The sequence below is a fragment of the Ambystoma mexicanum genome, chromosome 1q (genome assembly GCF_040938575.1).
Source record: "Ambystoma mexicanum isolate Mex_15411 chromosome 1q, UKY_AmexF1_1, whole genome shotgun sequence".
NCBI lineage: Eukaryota > Metazoa > Chordata > Amphibia > Caudata > Ambystomatidae > Ambystoma > Ambystoma mexicanum.
The window spans coordinates 1,118,114,023-1,118,136,863 of record NC_090922.1 but is presented as its reverse complement, the minus strand read 5'-3'; the positions used below and the strand labels follow the sequence as shown (position 1 = coordinate 1,118,136,863).

General features: G+C 43.9%; 1 protein-coding gene across 4 annotated transcripts in view; it reads left to right on the top strand.

The window, feature by feature from the left end:
* The first annotated feature begins 579 nt into the window (after positions 1-579).
* Positions 580-22,841, top strand: part of GPSM2 (G protein signaling modulator 2) — an 822,550-nt gene continuing 800,288 nt past the window's right edge. For 2 of the 4 annotated variants that reach the window (XM_069641857.1, XM_069641854.1), the window contains exon 1: positions 581-898. The gene's annotated coding sequence lies outside the window, so the exon portion shown is untranslated. Of the gene's footprint in view, positions 899-22,841 lie in introns of all 4 variants that reach the window. The other 2 variants (XM_069641859.1, XM_069641856.1) reach the window with 2 other exon arrangements.

Here is a 22,841-nt window from a genome sequence, read left to right as displayed (position 1 = left end):
CTTTGAAATGTGCAGTCTTTTTTTAAGTTTCCAACTTAAAATTCATTTTACTCCAGTACAAGTCAAGGTGAAATAAAAACCCTCTCTCTTGAGTGTTTTCAAGTATCGAATGTGGTGAAAGAGTTATTGTTGTCATATCGTAATGGATGAGCGGTTCTCAACTTCAGGATTCAAAGGATTTTTGTATGAAGCACACATTTCAAACAGGGTGAGTGTGAAGATCTGAGAGACCACGGGAAACGTCTTCCTTCGTCGGGCACAAGAGATCGGTCATTCTTGTTGAGGTAACAAGATATCCCGCAAGAGCAAACCGGGGCAGGCTTGAAGGAGACTAGCAGCAGCCACTGGAGCAACTCCTTGGAGCCGTTGGTGAAGTGCAGTCTGGTGTGAAACCCTACCCTGTGCTCCGAGAACCCTTTCTTTGTTGTAGTAGAGAAAGTCCAGCACACATGTCCTGTACTCGTTCATGCTTTTGCCCAATCAGCAAACGGTTAGAGGAACGGGTGCCCTTTATACCACTTTGATTGGCTCGTCCGAAAGACGCGGATTTGTATCCCCGAAGGTTGCCTCGGGTCTTGTACATGCGCAGTCTCTCAACAGGGAGGTTAGGGGCAGACTCCTGAAGATGTTAACTGTCTGTTGGAACGAATTGTAGGCGGCTGGCAGCGCGCGGACGGAGGGGGAGTGACGTCAGACATTGTACAGTTTTGTGTCGGTGTACTCTCGTGGGGCTGTGAGATACCAGCGCTGACGTCACGCTGGCGAGGGCTGCACGGACTTCAGTATTGGAATCTGCCCTCATTCCCTGTGCCCCGCCGGAAGTGCATTGGTCCCGGGCAGGGATCTGACGAGCGTTTGCTTTTCCAAGTGGTCTTTGTACGCTTCCCCCTGAGTGGAGGTGAGTGGGTGGGCGTGCGCTTGGGAGCGTGAGGGGGTGTTGCCAGGTACTGCGGTTATCTGCGCTGCGGCCAAATTAAGAGTGCAGGCTTTGCGTGAGAATGGTGTGGGTAGTCCAAGCACTCTGTCTCGCGCAGAAGCGGAGCCCTCTCTACTACATGGAACGTCAGGAGCTGTGTTGTGACAGTGCTCGTTAAATTACCTTTTGGTGACGACCGCCTTTTACCAAAAGCGCACAGCTGCTTCTTTAACTCCCAAAACACTTATTTGACCCCGCCCACATGCCCGGCTCTGTTGAGACTATTGGAATCCTCTTATTTCTAAAACTGCTGCTACTTCCACTTCCTTGTGCAGGCGCCTAGGAAGAATCCCAGTATCAGTTACAAAAGTTCCCTCACCCACCCTAAGACAACGGGCATCCACCTCGTTCTGCCCGACTGCTGTCACCCCTTCATGTCAAGACTCCTAAGCTTGCCCAGCCCTGCCCTTCTCCCTACCTAGACTGCTGGGATCACCCCACTCCCAGCACATACTGGCGAGGTCTGTGTCATCGCTAGGATGTATCTTTAGGGGGTTCCACAAGTAAACATTGTGAGGTCACAGACACACAATGGATAAAACAAACCCCTAAATGGTAAAAACGTCCTCCCGTGCGTTTTTGTACACTCACTGTATAATGTAGCTGCACAGTAATGTATAGCCTGCTTTGTTTTCCCTGCAAGCAGCGTAGCCCTATCATCTCATTGCCACTGGGTTATGAATGAACTGGCACTCAGCTTTGGGATTGGCAGCATAAAATTAACATTCCTGAATGTTTTATGGAAGCAAACAAACTGGGATATGATTTTTATAAGAGCATGCCTACAATTGAATAAGGATCGCACCAGTCACACTCAAAAGTTACACCAATTTAAGGATATGTTCTTCTCAGCCTATGCTTAGAAATTATAGATGACGAAACGTATGTCATTTCAAAAAGTGCACACCTTCAGCTTGTGTTAATTGCTGGAATCTGTTTTTTAAAAAAGTGTTTATTGTTCGTTTATATGGCGCCAACTGAAAAACAACTTACTTCGTGGGGGTCAGGTAACAGATATAAGACCAGGGGTAGGGGGGAGGGGCAGTACATACATCTAATTGTTCAGATATACAGAACAATTAGATGCTACTTTCAGATCGTATTAAGTGCTGAGGGGTGGGCAAAGTGCATTTAGGTGTAGAACTTGGGAGGAGAAGTGCGAAATCTAAAGACGAACTGATGGAAAACGGGAGCTGGGAAGTTACAGAACCTGACGGCTGAAGGATGAGTTGCTAAGCAGTAGTGATCGAGCAAAGATCTAGCACAGGGTGAGTGGTGAGTGGTAAGCAAGCTGTAGTGTCAGTGTGTCTGCATCATAGTAGGTCGTAGCTATTGAGACCGGGATGAGATAGTCCAGAGGGCGTGTTTAGATCGTGATCCAGCTTGCCTGGAGGCGAGGCCAATCAATTTGGTGTGAAGGCTTGTTTAAAAGGGAAACGTTTCCTAGTCCTATAGCACCCAATAGTACAGTGCTTAGAAGCAGGAGAATTATGTCATGGAGCAAGGCATAAAAAAAGTAATAGTATTATATGCTTTATTGAAAATTAATTACAGGGATATAATGGGGGCCAGCACCGCTCCAGGGTAAGGCGACAGGTGGAGAAACAAGCCTCAAAGGTAGGCACCCCAAAAACCATGCTTCAAGGCCCTTGGATGCACCGTTTTGTAGATATTTGACCCACAACACACAGCACTGTGTCAGGGTGAGGTGATGGGTGGGGAGAGCGCACAGTAGGTCCAAGTATGCTGCAACACGCCAACCCTAGCCTCCCATCCACGTCTGGTCCGGGGTATGTAAGCCAGCCACAGGCGCCCTTTCTCTGTGCAGTTTACTTCACAGTGCAAAGAACATCAAGCGATAAGCGCCTCGGAACAGCAATCTTCAGGGTCATTGATTTTTAAAAATTGAGAGCGTTATCATGTCTTGTCAACAGAACACGTGCGGAGTACTGGTACTCTTTTGCTTGTTCCCAATAAACGACCTTTAGAGCACTTTCATGACTGAATAAGAGAAAGTTGCCTTTTCCACAGAGGACCTACTGCTGGGTGGAGGTGGTGCAAATGACAATGGCCTCCATGGGTTGGCTTCCAGTGTATGGAGATATACTGCGCCAGTGGAGAAAGCAAGGGAGCTAGGTTAGCCTTCGCACTGTCTTCCTTCCCTGCAGTAATGGAAGTGGTCAAGGGACCAAATTACTAATGCAGTAAGCTAAGTAATGACGAGGAGCCTGTGCTTGAGACAGTCTGTGCTAGTTTGCATCTCTTATGTCTGCGCCTGTTATGTTGGCGGAATTAAGGGTTGGATCTGTATTAGGATTTATTTACTGTATTCAAAGGTATGAACACCCTTCTTGTAAACCAATCGGCTGATGGATCAGTACAGACTATGGACGTTATCCACAACCTCAACATGTACCTTTGTTTCCTTGGCCTTCATTGGGATCCTCTCTCGATCACTGCAGTTTGCTAACCGACTTGCTGACAAGCAGTCCGTTGTGGCCCCTGAATATCGTAAAAACTGAATACATGCGTGTGTTTATATTATTGCCATACTTAAATCGAGAGAGAGAGGATAGCATCCAGATATTTGCCAAGCATTTTCACAAAAGGTGAGACTGACATTGGGATATCGTCTAGGTTAAAGGAGGAGTACTGGGGATCAAGCCTTTTAATCACTGATGGGGTGGCCCACCAAAAGTAACTCTGTTGTCTCATTGTTCAGGCTGAGACGGTGTGTGGGCAGCCAGGCCTTGATGGTCATGTAAACAATGTTTAGGGTGGAGGAGTCGTCATGGTAGTTTGCCGGAGAGGAGAAGTAGAATTTGCTTATCGTCAGTATAGCTTGTATAAGATACGCCGGTAGTATGCAGGAGGGCAAATAGTGGTATTGTGAATATATTATACAAAGTTGGGGATACACAGGATCCTTGTGGCACCCTGCAGGTGATAGGTGCTGGAAAGACGCTGGCATTCTCTGCAAATACTCTAATCAATCTATCCCCTAAGAAAGAGGCAATCCAGGCTTTGACTTCAGGAGAGAAGTTGGCTGAAGAAGATAGCTGCTGACCTAGGATTTTGTGGTCCACCAGGTCAAACGCTGCTGATGGATCAAGAAGAAGCAGCAGGGCAGGCTTGGCTTCATCCCTGATTAATCAGTCTCGATCTTTAGGTCGAGCAATGAAGACTCTGTCCCGTGGCCTGGGCGGAACCCTGACTGACGCATACCCAGGCTACTCTATCTAACATTTTGAGCAAGAAAGGGACAGTTGTGATAGGGCAGTAGTTGGCGGGGATAGCAGGATCTAAGAGGCTTTTTGACGAGGGGGGGAGTAATCAGGCTTCCATGAGGCTAGTAGGGACGGTGCCAGTGGAGAAGGAGGCTTTGGTAAAGGCGGAAATGAGGGGAGCTAGGGAGTCTGCACAGTCTTTGATAAGACTCGCTGGGAAGGTATCTCCTTTACATCGAGATGGTTTAAGGCCTTTTAAAATGGTTTTGACTTCCTCTTCATAGACATTGGTAAAGTAAAACATAGGAAGATCTTGTGAGCTGATGGAGGAGGGTGATGAGGCTGTCTGAGACACTTGCGAGTATCGATCAGGGATTGTTTGGTGTACATTTTTGCATGCAGGGTGTCAGTTCTAACGAGCATGGCATTTTGAATATTGGTGCACCACGTTTGATATGACTATATGTTTTACTTGTTTAGTGTGTATTTTAAAGGATTTATACTTTATTGTATGTTTTTGTTCTTACCTAACTGGAATAATTGTTTGTATTCTCTGTGGTCTCATTGGGGCCCTAGACCCCTTTCACAGCCCTCCTGAGAGTAAGCCTTGCCGCTTTGCGACCTTCCATCGATTGGGTTTAGCTATTCTGTGTCTCATGGTTCACCATAATAGGTCGGCCTCCCAAAATCCACCCCCAGGGTTGATTATGGAAATCCATGTTTACAGTGCTGACGCACGACCCCATTAAGCCAATACACAAAGAGAAATGTTGTATACCTTTCCAGGTAGACAACCTTTTCAGTGTCAAAACTTTAGGTAGATGGGTCCATGACTTGAAAGTATTTTATTATTGAAGGACCCTTGCACTGCATTCCACAAGTGATGCTCAAACCCCACCCGAGCTTAGTACCGTAGGTGGTCTCAGAAACGTAACATAAAAAAATAATTTCTCTGTCCATTTCAGCCCGAATTCTGCACGGACGGAGCATTATTATCTGAATGTGAAGAGTTCTCAATTTCTACATTGACTGTACCAACTTCAGAACTACCAACTAGTGCTTTGTTGTCCTTGGCCATCCTCTCCTTCTTATTTCACGCCTCGCATTTCCCATTGGTCCACTATCTAGGTCCCCACCAAAACTGTGTTTTAATGTTTGATTTTTCTTACAGACCCACGTTCAGCGAGGCCAAGACTATTGCAGAAGGGCACTATACAAAACCACCTGCCTTACTTACAGCGCTGTAGTTCCTTCTATCGGTCCCAGTTTGCTTACTGTTCGCACTGCAGCAAGGACCCATTCCAAGGTCACTTGCCCAGTTTGCTCTGGTTCGAAAGCAAAGCCTGCAATCACATCAGTCAAGCAACCACCCATCCGTGCTGCACTTATTACATCTAGAACGTCTGCCGGGCATTGGCTGACAATTCAACCACTGAGCTACCTACCCGCTTGTCCATGCTGCTATCAAAGTCTACACCACTTCACTGCCCGTCCTCTACATAGCACCGTCCACATTCCTGCTTGTAGCCCCTGCCAGGCTCCCCTATAAATCCTGATCTCCTTGCAGCACAGATGTTGGTCCTGCCCTATGCCTTAATGTCTCGATTCACACTGACCAACGAGGAATAAAACCTGAACAGCTCAAGATCTGACACAAAAATGTACAGATTCTAGAAAACTGCAACCATTAATCTGGCCCTAGCCTGAGCTGCCCAACTTCTAGGTTTGGCAGGGTGACTGGGTTTTCCAGACATTCTCCAGGTCTCCAGGCCACAGCAGGCTATCTCTGGGATTTATGGGTTCTAGAAAATATTTTGTGTGAGATGGGAAATCATTTGTTTGGATACTGGAGACTGGTTTCGAACCTGTGTCCTTCGGGACAACACAGTGTTGAAGAACCCTCGGCTCAGTGAGCTATCTTGCAAGTAAAGTGCTTACAGAGATTTGTTTGACCTGACCAATTTACCCTTTACTGCCATAAAATGATACACTTTTTGCCCAACCTATTTTTACAGGGGTTTAGGCTTTTGGTAAAGTTGGTCTATTATGGTTTACAAATAATTTAATGAAAACAGAGTATTCTTGGAATTCGCTCATTAAACACGTTTGTACCCATGAGAAAATATGGTACCTAATTTGCTGACTGGTGTCAAGTGTGTGACCCTGGGCAGATCCTTCTGTGCCTTTTTCCACAGGTTACTGTAATATCAACTTTTTTTGCACCAAATGGAGGATGATATTATTATTGAACTGATTGTGTGTGTACCTGTGGTTTTTTTATTATGAAATTATGAGCAAATGTGCAATATTTAATAAAAATATATAATAATTAGGGGAGCGATAGCCGCCCTATGGTCAAGTTGAGTGCGACTCGCATAGGAACCCTTTAAAAGTCTATTGTTAAAAACTTTTGATTCGAGTAACGGATTTGACTGAAATTGCGGAAGTGATTCGGGACTGACGCCCATCCCCAGACACCAAAGTTTTGTAAAGATACGTTAAAAAATAAGAAAGTTATTAAGAAGACAAAAAGCTTTTAAAATGGTGGCCTACTTCCCATAGACAATCAAGGTCAATTTTTGTCAAGGCACACAGCCCAAACCGCTGGATGGATTTGGACCAGGCCTGAAACAACTTGGGCATGAAGCGTTAACTCGCGATCCATGCTTGGTTTGGGGTTATTCTATGCAGCAGTTTTTAAATTATTTGATGGTGAAGGGGGGGCCCCCTTCTCATAAATAGATAGCTATATCTCTGGGATTTACCTAAACCTGGGTGTTTTTAGAAATTAAACAGCCGCCATCTTGTTTTTCTCTCGATGTGAGAGATATTGGAGGTTCTAGCCGAGGACATGGGAAAACGAAACGCAGGAAAAAAACATGCAAATGCAATCAGACTAGAGGTGGGAGGGGTGGCTAGAGGACACCAAGTTACATTTAGAAGTTGGAGTGGGTCTAGGGACTGATTTTGCAACACAAAGCTTTCTGTAGCCTCTGCTATAGCTGCAAATAGATGACATCTGAAAGAAAACTGCGTCACAGAAACAGCGTGTATTGTGAGGGGAAAGGGAGAAGGCAGGGAAGGTGAGGCGGCTATTTGGGGAGTGGGGGAGCTGGCACAGATGAGGGGGGCACTTCATGAGGGCTTAGGGGGGCAGGAAAGCATTTTTGTTTTGGCTGTTTTTCCGATATTCTCAGCTATATTCGAGGCTATAAAGGACTATTGATAGCCTAGGGTATGTGTAGTTCAGTACCCGTGATATTTTTACAGATATAGTGATGTTGGGCTGAAAAGTCACTGGCCATTGTGGAAGGCCATGGCCAGTGACACAATTGCCACCCAGGACTCCCATCCATGCGTTAACCAGGACAGACTCTGCTTAGCTTCTAAGTGAGGAAGGGGCCAGCTTATGCAGGCCATGTTGCCTGATAAATGAGCCAAAGTTACCACTTGGAGAAACGGCTTTTTCCTTGCTTTGAAGCTTACCAGGGTCAGTCCGGGTTACTGCTTGGATGGGCAACCGAATGGGAATCCAAATTATTATTTATTTTAACCGTGCTACTGTTTTTTTGCTTTTGCTGAATTATATTCTTAAATGTGGTTAGTTGGGGTTGTGCGATGTATCACAACAGTCACCAAGAGACTGGTTAAGCAACATGCTCCAAACCCCTTGTTTTATAGCCAAAGTGTGTGGGTCCATGGAAAATAATTTTATCTCGCTGTGCATTGCCTAAAACATTGCGAGTTCTCAAAGCCTGCAATCTTTTATACATAATACCACTGTCAAAACAGGACAAACACAGTTTGTGATTGATGAGCGTCTTTGAGCAATGGGTTGCAAGTGTTTTAAAATATAGAGTGGCCGTGCCCACTGGCCAGGGCTAGTGGTTTGGTAGTGTTCGCCGTGCCCACCATGGCTAGTGGTCTGCCATTCTAAAAATCCATGGAATAACAAACACTTGAAATTCAAGGAAAAAACATTAGTTGCAGGGACATTAAGGTGAGAACTTAACATAACAAAACCCATGAAATTCAGCTAAAGTCACCTTAACTTCACGCGCAGCCTATGACCACAATGATGACATCCCTGGTGACAACACTAATTAAATTGTATATAACTGATTACATCAATAATGGAATTAGACATAACGTAATTTATAAGTTAGCTGCTGAAAACTTAATTTAGGCCATAGACTTGGCCATGACAAAGGCTGGGGTCACTGGCCAGCACCAAAGACCATAGTTAGTGCTTGGTTAGTATTAAATAAAATACCAATGTGCATGGTTAAAAGCCATGCCTAGTAACCCATCACTGTTTTAAAATATACAGTGGGCAATGTTGAAAGCTGTAGTTAGAGGCCATGGCTAAAGGCCATAACGAGTACCCGTTAATGTTAGGATATATAGCCGGCACAGCCAAAGGCTGAGGCCACTGGCTAGTATTGTGTTGAGGACCATGGCTAGTGGCTGGTTAGTGTATATAATATACAGTGGGCAAGGCAGGAGGCATAGCTAGTGGCTGGTTTGTGGTATATAATACACAGTGGGTACGGCCGAAGGTCATTGCATTTTAATATTTTAAAATATACAGTGTCCTGGCCAAAAGATGTACAAACTGCTCAAGGTCAAAGTTCATGGCTAGTGGCCAATTTATATGTTAGAATATATAGTGGGCACAGCTAAAGATTGCAGCCACTGGCCAGCATTGTGCTGAAGTCCATGCCTAGTCCCTGATCAGTGTATATAATAAACAGTGGACACAGGTGAATGCTGACTACACTGGTAAAGGCCAAAATCTATGGTTGGTAGCCTGTTTGTGTTGTAAAATATTCAGTGCACATGGGTGAAGGTTGTGGGCCATGACTCGTTCCCATTCATGTGTTAAAATATATTTGGCCATGCACACTGACCATGGCTGAAGGCCATGCTTAATGCCAGTTACTGCTGTAATGTAATTGGTGACGTCCTCAGTGATTATGTGATGTCATCAGTGTCGTCATAGGCTGCGCAACAGGGGGTGTGAAGTTAAGGTGGCTTTAGCTGAATTTCAGGGGTTTTGTTGCGTCAAGTTCTCACCTTAACATCCTGGCAACGAAAGTATTTTCCTTGAATATATGTATATTTATATTAAAGAGTGACAGTGGGGAGAAATGGGAGAAGCAGAAGAAATGCTTGTTGCTGCACCATTTTGGGTGTTCTAGTTGTTACAGGGCCAGCACAGTGTGGGGGTTTGGAGCTTGCCCATTAGTGGAGAGATGCAGTACAGACAAAGGGTTAGGTGCACCAACCTATGTAGGTGGCAGCTAGGCACTGGAATGAGTCTAACAGTGTTTCTGGCGCTGTGCAGTCTTCAGTTCTCAAATATCAACTGCATTTGCCACAAGAAGTCAGAAAACAAATGGTAAATCACAACCTTTTAGTAGGTCGTTAGAGTAGAGCAAGCTGGTAAGCTACAGTGCTATGTTTCTGTAGGTTTTATTTTATGTTCTGCGATTTATATTACCAATAAAAGATGAAAATAGCAGGAACAACTCTACTGTGACATCACAGACTTGGGATACAACATTTCCTCTGTCAGACATTTTTGTTTCTACTTTTTGTGTTGCTATGGGGTGATGGTAGAGATTGCTGGTACATGAGGACAGCACTGGGGTGGAAAAGAGAATCTGCGGACTATAGGCAACAAAAAAGATAAATGAGTAGCTTTCAACTACAGGGTCTATTTTAGCTCAGAGCTTGGAGATCTGAGTGATGTCCGTTGTATGTCACTTGAAACCCTTGGTGGACACTTGAAACCCCTGGGTGCAATATATATCTGTAGTTGATGGCTACCCATCTAAAATGTTACATCTATTTCAATATCTGTGTTGGTTTGACTGTGTGTAATTTTAAGAGGCTCACCGGTTGTGCTCTGCATTTTATCCCCAAGTCGCCTAGGTGATAGCATTTTGCACTTAAGATTTACCCTCCCTAGAGTGCTCAATTGTTTAATGTTTAGCTGGTTATACTTGTGGGTGTGTTTTTGTGTTTTCATTTGTATAAACCACATTAAATAGTGTAAGTGCAACCAGCCCAAAATATATGTATATTGATTGATTGATATTTTATTTCTATCCCGCTCGTACACAAGCGTTTCAGAGCGCGACAAGGCAAGGGAGGGGAACGGGAGAACAAAACGGCAATCTTACTAGGCCCAGTGACAATGAGAACGCGCAAGTGCATGGGAGAGGGGGAGGGGAAAAGTGCATGGAAGGAGGGAGAAGTGGAAAGTGCGAAGCAGAGGAGAAACAGATAAATAACAATAAATAAATAAATAAATAATAAAGGCAACAAACAGTGGTAATGCAGCCAGTAATTTGCAAGTGCTAGGTTTAAGGCAGCAGACGGGGTAGGTCTGATAAGTGCAGGAAGAAAAAGGGGCGGTGCTGTATGGGTACAGATACAGACCCCAGTGCAAGGGGTGGCCCGGAGGCAGTGCGGTAGGGTGGCAGGGTGAGCAGGTACCTGGGCCCAAAGGACAGAGGGTGGCCAGGTGCACAGTGCCAAGAGAGAACAGATCAGCGGGGGAGCGAAGGCAGAAGAAAAGAGGAAGGTCTTGAGGTGCTTCCGGAACCGGAGATGGTTCTCCTCAAGTTTTAGAGTGGCAGGGAGGCTGTTCCAGAGGGAAGCCCCAGCCGAAGACAGAGATCTACCCCCAGCTCGTTTCTTTGAAAAACGACTGACCCTGAGGGAGTTGGAGGTAGAGGAGCGAAGAGCTTGAGAGGGGAGGTATTTGCAGAGGGATAGCTGAATGTATTTTGGACCCAGGCCCCAGAGAGCCTTGTGGACAATGCAGAGGGTTTTGAATTTAGTCCTTGCATCCACTGGGAGCCATTGGAGAGATTTCAGAGCTGGAGAGATACGATCTCAGGGCTTGAGGCCAAGGACAAGTCTTGCTTTCCTGTTCTGGATTAGTTGCAGAGGGTGGAGAGTAGAGGCAGGTAGATTTAGAAAGAGGCTGTTACAATAGTCCAAGCTAGAGGGAACCAGAGCTTGGGATACCATGAGCTTCTGGGGGAAGGAGAGGAAAGGTAGAGTACCTCTGAGGAGGTGCAGTGGGAAATTTTACTTTTTAGAGACCTCAGAGATGTGGGCGGAGAAGGAAAGGGTGGAGTCAAACATGTCGTGTGTATGTGAGACAACCAACTATATTCAAAACTCGAGCAATGTCCATGTGTAAGCCATTTGTCAGTGCGAGATGCCACTGAGCTATTAGTGGTCTTGTTAAATAAGACTAACAAGACATGTTAAAATCATCTCTTGTCTCTCCTTATCAAACCCCTTTCACTTCTTCTTGCAATTCCACTATTCTCACTCACATCTTCATTCTCAACAGCCATCACCTTCTTGGTGCAATCCCTAACTGCACCCTTCATTTGCCTGAAGTGTCATCTCAATCCTTGATCCTTCTCTTGAGTGCTTGGCTACCCTGTTAAAGTTACAAAATGGTGTCACTGTCTACCCAAATAGGATCTGAAAACTTGGACAAACCCTTACTAGTGGGCACTCCCTTCTTTATTTTTACCCATTCACCTGGCACAAACTCCTATTATGTTTTGAAGCCTTGGTATCGTAGCTCCTCTTGTATATACTTTGTGCTACCTCAGTGTGCTTTTTCACCTCCCCTCCTCCCGTTTCATCCTTCTTCATTCTTGCATTTACCCACCCAGGATTTAGTTAAGAATGTGTATCTCTCCCTTTCATTAGTTGAAAAGGAGAAATCCATGTCACAGCATTAGTTGTTCTGACCATCCACACCTTGTCCTCAATAGCCTCTACAATGTCCAGATTACTCCTCTCAGGCAACTCTATAATCTCTACTAACACCCCGTTGAACCTTTCTACCAACCCATTAGCTTCAAGGTGGTAATTTGAAACCAATATCCATCTTATCCCCATCCTGCTTGCATATTCCAGAACATCCTTGCCTCTAAATTGTGGCTCATTATCACTCGCAGCTTCCTCAGAATAGCCTTCCCTTCTGAATACATGAAACATACATTTTGACATCACCACACGAAACCTCCTTGAACTTAAGTACTTGATAGAGACCTAAAATATCTTTCACACTCCTTTTCCACACCCCATTGGGTACTTGTACTGGTTTCAATGGTTGCTTTCTGATTTTTAAACTTTTGTCTGAAACCTGGCACGGCCAACACATCCTAATCATCCTTTACACACATAAATCTACTCCCGGCCGCCAATGCCCCTCCCTAATCCTCCTTATGGTGCCAGTTATACCTGGTTGTCCATTGTGACTTAAACTCAAAATGCGATGTCTCAAAGAGCTGGGAGGTATCACCTGTTGCTGCCTTTTCATAAATCCTCCATCTACAGACAATTCATCTTTCACTATTCAATATGGCACTACTTCTGTTAAGTCACACTTATTTGGTCAACCCTTCCACATCCATGTCATCACTTTGTTCAAAACAATATAGTTCATCTCCATAATCCCTTCATTCACTGACATTGATTTCCTAATCCAATCATTCACCGATATTGATTTCCACAACTCCCCATCATTCATCAATTGTCATGATCTCTGCTTCCAAAAGGTCAGGGTTTTCCCAACTCCCTTGGAAGCAGATCCATAACCCAGGTTCCGAGGGCCAACCAGTCCCAATTGGGACCTTTTGGACCCAGTCCTGGCGCCAGTGGCACCAGGCTCATAAATGTGCCCATTCCCAGCGCTGGAAGCGCCGGGCTCATGATGCTTGGGTGGACTTACCTGCAGCAGACCATGCTGCTTACTTGCCTGCCAGCTGAGCCTCTGATCCTCTTCTGTTTGGAACTACTTTTCCTGTTGGGTGGGGCAGGAGCCACTCCCTAGATTCAGAACACTGGAACTCTTCTGGAAAGCAGGAACTCTTTTCTTACCTAGGCGTGGCTGTGGAAGGAGACATCTAAGCACTACAGGAGGCTATTTAAACCACACCCGGTGGATGAATCTTGCTTTGCGTTATTCTGCATCCTCTGCAGCAGAACGCTCATCGTGTCTTCTGCATCGGATCCTGGGCCTAAGGAAAAAGGCTTACCATCCTGAATCCAGTCTTCAGCAACACCTATAAAGACAAGAAAGAACAGGTTAGCATTCCGGCATCTGAAAGACAAAGGCTTACCTACTCTTCGTGCGCTCCGGAGGTCTTCACACTGCATTCCGGCATCTGAAAGACAAAAGCTTACCGACTCTTCGCACGCTCCGGAGGCCTTCGGCGCTGCATCCTGCATCTGAAAGACAAAACAAGGTGCGTTTAAAGACATTGGGGAACTTTGATACTCACGTGCCATTACTCCTTTCCACATCAACCCCAGTGGGTATTCCGGCACCCTGCAGCCGCTCCGAACTCGTACCTGCAAAATAAAAGACAGTTAGAGCGCATCGTGAAGCAGGCAACAAGCGCTTACTTACGTGCTTCCAAGCGCTTCTATTCATACGGACTCCATCTTCAACTCACTTCATCCCGTCATCCGCCATCGCCGGAACCTGCAAAACAAGAGACATCATTGCTAAAGACTTTAAAGACAATAGAATTACTCGAAACTTACCGTTCGTGCAGTAAACGACGGACAGCAAAAAAGGGAAGAGATAGGGACACCTCAATAACCCCAGTTCATTAATCCCATATTTTCTGTCTGCAGACATCTTACTCTTGAAGTCAGGCATACAGTGCACAGAGGTCCAGCCCAAAGAGCCAACCGGGTGCTACACATCACCTTTGAAGATACAGTAGTCGCCCAGTCAAGACCGGCGCCTCTGCGAGAATCAGGTGAGCGTTACATCAATGCCACTACATCCTCATCTGTGTCCCACCATTTGGCATTAGAAACCGGTGTCCAGAGACTGTGGAGCACTTCCGTCCCCTGCACACTAAATGTGTTTGTAAAGAATAGTTATGATATGTTTTAGAGCATACAATTTAAGAAAAACAATTGATAGGATTTTCATACCCAAGGTAATGTTATATAAAAGGATCAGCATAACATACAATGGATATTAATATTTATTTCAATCACATAACAATTAATCAATTTAATCAAATACATACATCATTCTTATACAGTTTATAACTGGTACAAGTAATAGTTCAACGCGTTTCGGACAAAAGTCCCTTCATCAGGAGCACAAGTTCCACTGGGTTTCTTTAATCAACCTACAATATGATCTGTGTTGTAAAATAAAAATTAAAATAAAGGTTATTAGCTAAACTGTTATGCATTGCTTCGTACATATATTTGAAATGACTGTATCAACTCTCATGTAAACACCTTGGCCATTCACCCGTCAAAGGTCTGGTTGTAGAAGAACAGTAGTACGTGTCTGGAGGGTAGCTTGAGATGAGGGTATCGCGTTTTTCTCGCAGCCTATGGAAAATTACATAACATAAGGGGAGCTGCTATATGTTCAAGGGGTATAGGTATCAAACAGGGTATTGTGGGATGTATTCATACCTGGGGTCCCTGTTAGTTGGGATGGAGCTGACGGGTATTTCACTCTTGTAGCAAGAAATCAGAACTGGGCCTCTGAAATGAAGGACAGGGCTCTATTATTTGAATTTTCGATTTCATGGATCCAAAAAGAAAAAGTGAAAATCTGCAACCTTATTTTGCACTCCTGCCAAGTATGTTACTTAAAAATCATATTCCTTTAGCTTCAAACTCAATCTAGCAATTCTTGGAGATACTCTGGTCAACCCATTTACTGGCAAAACCTCCACTAGCAGTTTGTGGTCTGTATGCACCGTGAATTAATTGCCCCACAGATAATCTCTAAAATAATGTACACCCCATATGCATGGTAACGATTCACGTTCTATAGCGGAGTACCTTGATTCTGTTTCAGGTATAGCTCTTGACGCATTACCCAAGATTATTTCAGTTCCCTACACAACTTGTCATGACCCCTCCTAAACCTTTCCAATTGGCATCAAACGTTAATTTCATTGGTCTCCCTATGACGTAACCGCCTAAACAAGTGGTTTCACAAATCCTCTTATCTCATTGATTGCAATCTCACATTCTTTACCCCACCCAAATGTTCTGTCCTTTTTCAACAATTTTCTCAAAGGTTGTGTGAAATCTGCAGTCTCTTGCGAATTTGTTATACAATTCAGCTGAATTTAGGAATTACCTTACTTCATCATTATTTCCTGGTATTGGTGCTTTCCTGATTGCCTCTAATGTATCATGTTTGGGTCTGTACCCTTCTCCATTTAAAACCTGTAATAAATAGTCTACTTCCTTTTCTCTAAACCTATACTTCAATATTTCAATTGTCAATCCTTTTGATTCTATTCCCTCTAAAACCTCCTCTAATCTTCGGTCATGCTCTTCCACCCCGTTCCATATATCAAATTATCATCCTGGTGTACTGTTGTCCGTCGTAGCCCTTTGGGTACATGCAACATCATATGCTGAAACACTGCTGCTGCAGATGCCAGTCCAAACAGCATCCGGTTGTATCCGTATAGTCTGTAAGGTGTGATGAATGAAGTGATACTCTTGCTGTTTTCAGTTAACAGAATCTGATGGTACGCAGCAGACCAGTCCAAAGTGGTGAATACATTCACCCCACTAACATCTCTGAAATGTTTGGTAGGAGATATTTATCCACTTGTACATTCCTATTCACAGCTCTTAGGTCGACACACACCCTTACTTTGCCATTCTTCTTCACTGTAACCACAATGGGCTTGATGTGCTCTTTTTCCAATCTGTCTCATTCTTTCTCCACCTTTTCTCGCAAAGCAAATGTAATGCTTCTTGCTTTATGCATCACCGGTTCAACTCCTGTGTTAATTATTTTGTGCGCATATCCTTTCATGCACCCTGTGGTTTGAAGTAAACACCTTTTTTCAAATTTTGTTTTTTCATTCCCCATCTTTTTGTCGCACATGCAGCACTGGCTCTTCCAGACATGGATCAAATCTTAATATATTGAGTGCTGCTTGATCCCTCCAGCCCAGAACTTGAACACACTTCTTTGCGACATATACCTTAATTGCTGCCATCCTATTCTTATACTGAGCCAGTGCTTGAAAAATAAAACTTTATATGAATGCTTATCCCTTCAAATCCTTCTGTGTTTTTTATATCCGATTTGTGTAAAACTGCCTTACCACCCCTTTGTTTCAACTCTTCCCACTTCTCTTTCGAAACAATGGTTTATGGAGAACAACTGTCCACCATCACCCTTACTTTTGTTCCATTCAGCTTTATCACCCAGCTTGGGCATTTGAGGTCTGACGTATTCTTTGTATCTTACATCTAATGAAGAGAGAGTTGTGACTGTCTTACTCCTGTACTAATGCAACCTTCTTTTTGTTCCTGTACACAACTGCCAAGTGACCTTTTATGCCACATTTGTCTCATTTGAGGTTCAGCTGGGCAAAACCTTGAATTATAATGTCCATTTCTACCGCAACTAAAGCATCTGTTTTGCTCTTAATCCATTTGATGCCAATTCTTCTTCACTGTATGTTCTTTCTCTCCCTCGTTTGAAGTGCGAGTTCTTTCTTTCCTGTTTTCGTTTTTCTTTTTTTTGTTTTGTTTTCTTCCTCACTATATTAACTTGTGTGCTGTTTACCACATCACTTTCCTTTTCTGCTTTAATTTATGAAGCTTCTTTCTTCTTCTCTCTAATCTCCTTTGAGCACAATTGAGTGTGCTCAATGTATTTCACTATTGCATTTGTCTCTGCTAAAGTGGGACCTCCACACATCCACAACCTTTCTTGTATAAGTGTGTTTGTTGTTCGTGAGTATGGTTATCTGGTTTATGGTTATCTGATCCCTGATCATTTCTTCTGTCTTTTTACCCATACCAAATTTGCAGGATAAGGATAAAGTCTTCAGTGCTGAGACATAGTCTTCTGTTGATTCACCCACCATTTGAACTCTAGAATGCTCAAATAACACAACACTGGTAATGGGTGATTTCAATTGGTGGTGAGGGAATCCAAAGGGCAAGGAAGCCATAAATATGAGAGGGCATTTAACAACATTAACTGTCGGGTCATGAATTCAGACCCGACTATGGCTAATGGTAACCAGCTAGACTGGGTGGTTACTCCTAACTTAGATACGAGTGGCTACAAGACAATACCATGCATCTGGACAGACCATTTTAGAATAACTTTAAGTCTGACTTTACCGCACCCCAAAGAAAATAAATGGGCCGTAGCCTTCTTTTTTGTTAAAGGGGGGGGCCTGGTTCTGGAAGGCAAAGTGAATATCAAGAGGAAAAAGATACACACCAGGCTACCCCTCCCTTAAACGTACAAGGGGGAAACCTATTCAGTGCTAGTAATTATTAGTTAGCTATTGAAAATCATACTCATAATTATACATATAAAACAAAGTTTAATTGAAAAAAATGTTTTAAAAACATAAGAACAACAAGCGGTTACTATTGTTAACCAGAAGAAAAAAGACAAATGGACATGTGTCTTATCGTAGGTATTGAATACAACAGGATAGATTAATGTGTAGCAACAAATTCCAAACACATCTTTGACTGTCGACACAGATTGGTGTATCTAACTCGACTGTAGATATTGCAACCACTAAAGTCTTATAGATGGAAAATGGCTTTCAGGAGCTCCGAGCTTTCTTCAGGACAACGTGAAGATTATTCGATGTAAAGTGTTCATCTAAAAAGTTAAAAACCACAGAGGGGCAAATTAAAAAAGTGTGATCGTACCATTATTATTAATGGAATAGAGAAAGAATAGGTCGAGCCCTCACCTTTCCTATCCTTATTCTCCTTGATCTCTCCGCAGCTTTTGACACTGCCGATCACCCACTCCACACTCTTTCCTCCTTTGGGTTTAATGGCCCTGTTCTAAAATGGCTATCCTCTTACCTCTCCTCCCGTTTCATGGGGAGGCCAGACCTCTCCTTCCTTCCCTCTTATTTACTGTGTTCCTCAAGGCTCTGTACTTGGTCCTTTCCTCTTCTCTCTTTACACCTCCCTCATTGCCCCTGTTATCTCCTTGTTTGGCATCTCCCACCATTTCTATGCGGACGATACTCAACTCTTTCTCTCTTTCTCCTCCTTCACACCTGACCTCCACCTTAAACTCTCCTCTTGTCTCACAGCTATCAAGAACTGGATGTCCTCCCGCTTTCTCTCTCTTAGCACCGATAAAACCGAAGTCCTTTTCTTCCCCTCTAATACTCTTCCCCCTCCTTCTTCTCCCCCTTTCATCCACTTTCCTCCCTCCAATCTCCCCATCTCCCCCCATGCTCGCAATCTAGGTGTTGTCTTTGACTCCTCTCTCACCTTCTCGCAACACATTTCACTCGCCTCTCGCACCTGCCGATACCACCTCTACAATAATCGCAAAATCCGTCCCTCCATCACTTTCCACGCCATCAAACTTCTAATTTCCTCTCTCATCTTTTCCCGCCTCTTCTATCCTCTCTAATCTTCGGACTTCCCGCATCTGAGCTTGCCCCTCTTAAATCCATATACCACTCTGCTGTTGGTACCCTTTGTCTCCTTACCTCCCGTGACTCCATCTCTTCCTCGCTCTCTCACCTTGGCTGGCTACCTTTCCACTTACAGCAAAAATTTTACTTTCTCTGCCTTGTCTTCAAATCCCTCCATGGTCTTGCTCCTCCTTATCTCTCCCCCCTTCTCTGCTTCTACTCCCCCTCTCGTTCCCTTCGTTCCGCTGACCATTTCCTTCTCACTGTAGCTCCTTCCTCCCGGTTCTGCTCCTTCCAACTCCTTGCTCCTCTACGCTGGAACTCGCTCCCTCTCTCAATCCGCTCTACCACGACTATCCCCTCATTTCGCACTTCCCTTAAATCCCTCCTCCTCCATTCCCCACCTTGAAAACTCCCCCCTCTGCCCTCTCTACTTCCCCTCCTCCTTTTTTCCTTCCCCTCCTCTAATTCCTCTCTCCCCTCTCCTACTACACTCTCTCCCCCTCACATCTTCCCCCGTCCAGTCCATCTCATACCCCCCTCCCCACACCTATTCCCACTCCCCTTTCCCCCTCAGTTAATTGCTCTTTGCACTGTTTTGTTGTATGATTCATGATGTAATTTTTGCTCCCAATGTTATTTGTTGTTGTTCTCTGTATTATGTTGTTCCATTGTACAGCGCCTTGGTGTAAAGCGCTCTATAAATCAATCAATCAACCTTTCAGTAATTAGTGACGTCTTCAAATGGGAGAAAGGATTGAGACTGTCTTGCGTACAGTGTTGGAGATCTCTTGTGCACAGAGGCTACCTATAGTAATAGAGACAGGGATTAGGGTTGCTGCCAAATGCTAGAATTGTGAATACTGAAAAGCAAAGGAGTTAATTACCTGGCGGAACTAATTAGGTTCACGTAATGTGACCTGTTCCTGGTGGTCCACGGAAGGGGACCGGCAATCCAGTCTAGTTGAAAATCTGTAGGTGGATTAGTAACCATCCAGTCTTGGGTATGAGCCTAGTTGGCTTGTTTTAGCGCTGAGGCACCGGTGGACGCTAGTGAATCGTCCTAGAAAATGGCACAAAAAGGTGCATTGCTGAAATGATTTTGGAGGCGTGTCCAGTACAAGCTGTATAACTTAACTTAGAGGAAAAGGCAAGCATAGTTTGTTAATTGTGCCTGGACATCTGTGGCAAGGATTACACATTAAATTACTGGCCAGTGCTGTTAGGAGGCTAAAATCGCCAAGAGTAAAGTGAGACAAGGTCAATTTCTCCTGGGTAGAGTGTGGCTGAATTCAAAATTGTATTAGCTTCCAGTTCTGTTCCGCACCGGCTTCTCCAACTAATAGAGGTGTCTGGTAACTCGGGACGCTCAACAAGCTCCTAAAATGATCTTGGATAATGCAGATATCTTTGCACCTTTGCTCACAAGGATAATTAATGCCTCGTTTCGAGACAAGGAAGTCCTACCTAACATCAAGACTGTCACTCCTCTGGTAAAAAAATCTAACCTAGATCAAAGAGACCTGAGCAACCTAAGAGCCATAACCAACTGCAACTTTGTTCTCAAGGTGATGGACAAGGTTGCCACTGCCCAATTTGAGGCCTATACAGAGGAAAATTACATCCTGCACCACCAACAATCTGGCTTCCGTGCAGCACATGGCACGGAAACTGCCATGCTGGAACTTCAGACACATATGCTGAACATAATAGATAAGGGGAAGACTGGTCGTCTTCTGCTTCTCGATTTAAGCGCAGCCTTTGACCTTCTCAATCATGGTCTGATTCAACGCACGCTGAATAGAGTTGCAAATTGCTCTGAGGAGGCAATCGGCTGGTTATTATAATTTCTAACCAATAGAAAATCTTAAGGTACATTGGGGAGATAAATTCTCCCATGTAATGGACATACTCTGTGGGGTCCCACAAGGAGCCAGTATATCCCCACTACTGTTCAACCTATATTTACGACTCCTTTGTTAAGTTCTTGACGATATCGACGTCTACTTTGCCGACGATACCCAGTTGGTGGTGGAGCTGACAGTGACACCATCAAGACACTTTACAACAATATCAAATCCTAGATTGACCATAACTGGCTCTGCCTCAATGGCAATAAAACCGAGCTCATGGTTTTTGGATCCAATCACGAGCTAAATTAGCACCCCAATATGAGTCCTTCCTCATTAAAGATCTTCCAATACCGGTAGTGGGCAAGGTTAAGACACTGGGAATGTGTCTGTAAGCCTCTATGAGCGCTGACATACAGGCCTCGTATGCGAGTAAAAATTGTTTTATTATCTTAGACTCCTAAGAGCAATCAAACCATATACAAGCGAGGAGAATAGTGCCACTCTACCCAGAGCAATCATACGGTCACGTCTGGATTATGGTAACACATTAATGCTCGGTGCGAACAAACAGTGCATTGCAAAATTCCAGCATATCCAAAACAAAGCTGTTAGAATTATCAAGCAGGAATCCAAGACAGACCATATCAGCAATGCTCGAAGAGAACTGCGTTGGCTTAAGTTGGAAGACAGTTTTAAGCAATGACGCAGAAGCGTAGTTACTTACTGAAAATATGGTGCAGAAACTTGAGGGCCAATATTGTCGACGTGTTTTGGGTTTACCAAATTGTGTGCCAGTAGTATGGGTGCGCTATGAAATGGGTTTAATCTTTGTACGGCAGATTTCTATGGCAATTACTCGCTCCATTTAGAAAATGTCTGATGGCACCAAATTCGAACATCTAAGCATTTTGTCAAAATATATGTTCACAACAACACAGAAATTGAAGGAAACAATTATTCAGACATTGGCAGAAGCGGAAATATCTTTTCAAACTTTAATTGAAAACCCTGAGTTAGCAAAAACTAAGTTATTCCGTAATGATTAGGTTCGCACTAGAGAAGAGTGTCAATAGTACAACGATTTCAGAATTGATCCTTTTCACGACAAAAAATATAGTGCTGTTGAACCATATATGTTGAAATCTCCTTCAGTCACTCATAGACAGGATTTCCTACGGTTCAAATTCAACCTATGGCCCACTTGAGAAATATACAAAACCGGCATGGACAAATTAGTGCTGTTGGAAATGTGTGCCGATTTTGTTTGTGTTCGAATAACAAAGAATTGTTACAGCATTTATTGCACGATGTTGCATGATCTACGCACATTGCACTTTAAAAAACTGTCAAGAGAATATCAAACCGTCATATACGCTGAGTCAGGGATAATTTAATTTTCTGGCTGCTTGATTACATGCCGAATTGCTGTTTTAAATTTCTTGTATGCACTAAAATTGATTTAATACGTTTTTAAAGGAAAAAAGAAAAAGCTATGAATGATAAGAAACCACTTTATCCTGATTGGCAAGTGAGATGTAAATTGTTCTTTAACTGACAGCATAAGAATGTACTTTAAAGCACCTGCATATCTTAAATCCAAAATCATCCGATATGTGCCAGGGCGAGCTCTCAGATCAGAAACAATTGGCCTAATTGCCGTGGCTCCACACAAGAGAGCTAATGGATTAGGCAAAGCCTTCCCCATAGTTGCTGCTGGCAAATGGAATAACTTACCATATATTTCTGTTTCACTACGTGAGTTGAAGTGAGGTTAGGGGTTGCTTTATGATAAATGGCTGTCCTTACTCCTTGTTCCATATTGGACAAGAGAATAGTTGTTGGGGAAGCAGAAGCTCACTTTCTGAATCTGTCTCGCTCTCCATCTGTACCATTGTACTTCATCTTGATCTATCGCACTCCTCTCTATCGCTCCATCTAATCTCTCATGCTCTATCTTGTCTTGCGCTCCTTCTCTCCATTTCTATTCACTTTCCATCTCACTTTCTCTTTTCATTTCTAGTTCATTCCATGAATAGGATGAACCTGGTCACAAACCTCTGGAAGGCAGCTGGAGAGATCTCCTGCAGTGATGCTCATATTTCCCACTCACCAAGTGCAGGAGCCACCCCTGAAGGTCCTCCACACTTTTTTCTGTCTAAACCAGTTTTTTATCTTGCCCTTTCAGCCTCTGTGACTTTTTACCACCTTCCCAGTAGTCTCCGGTGGAACACCAAACTATGACCTTCAATACACTGGCTGTGCTCTACTGTATCTGTACTCTAACCATGAATTATAGTAGAAATTATCTTCT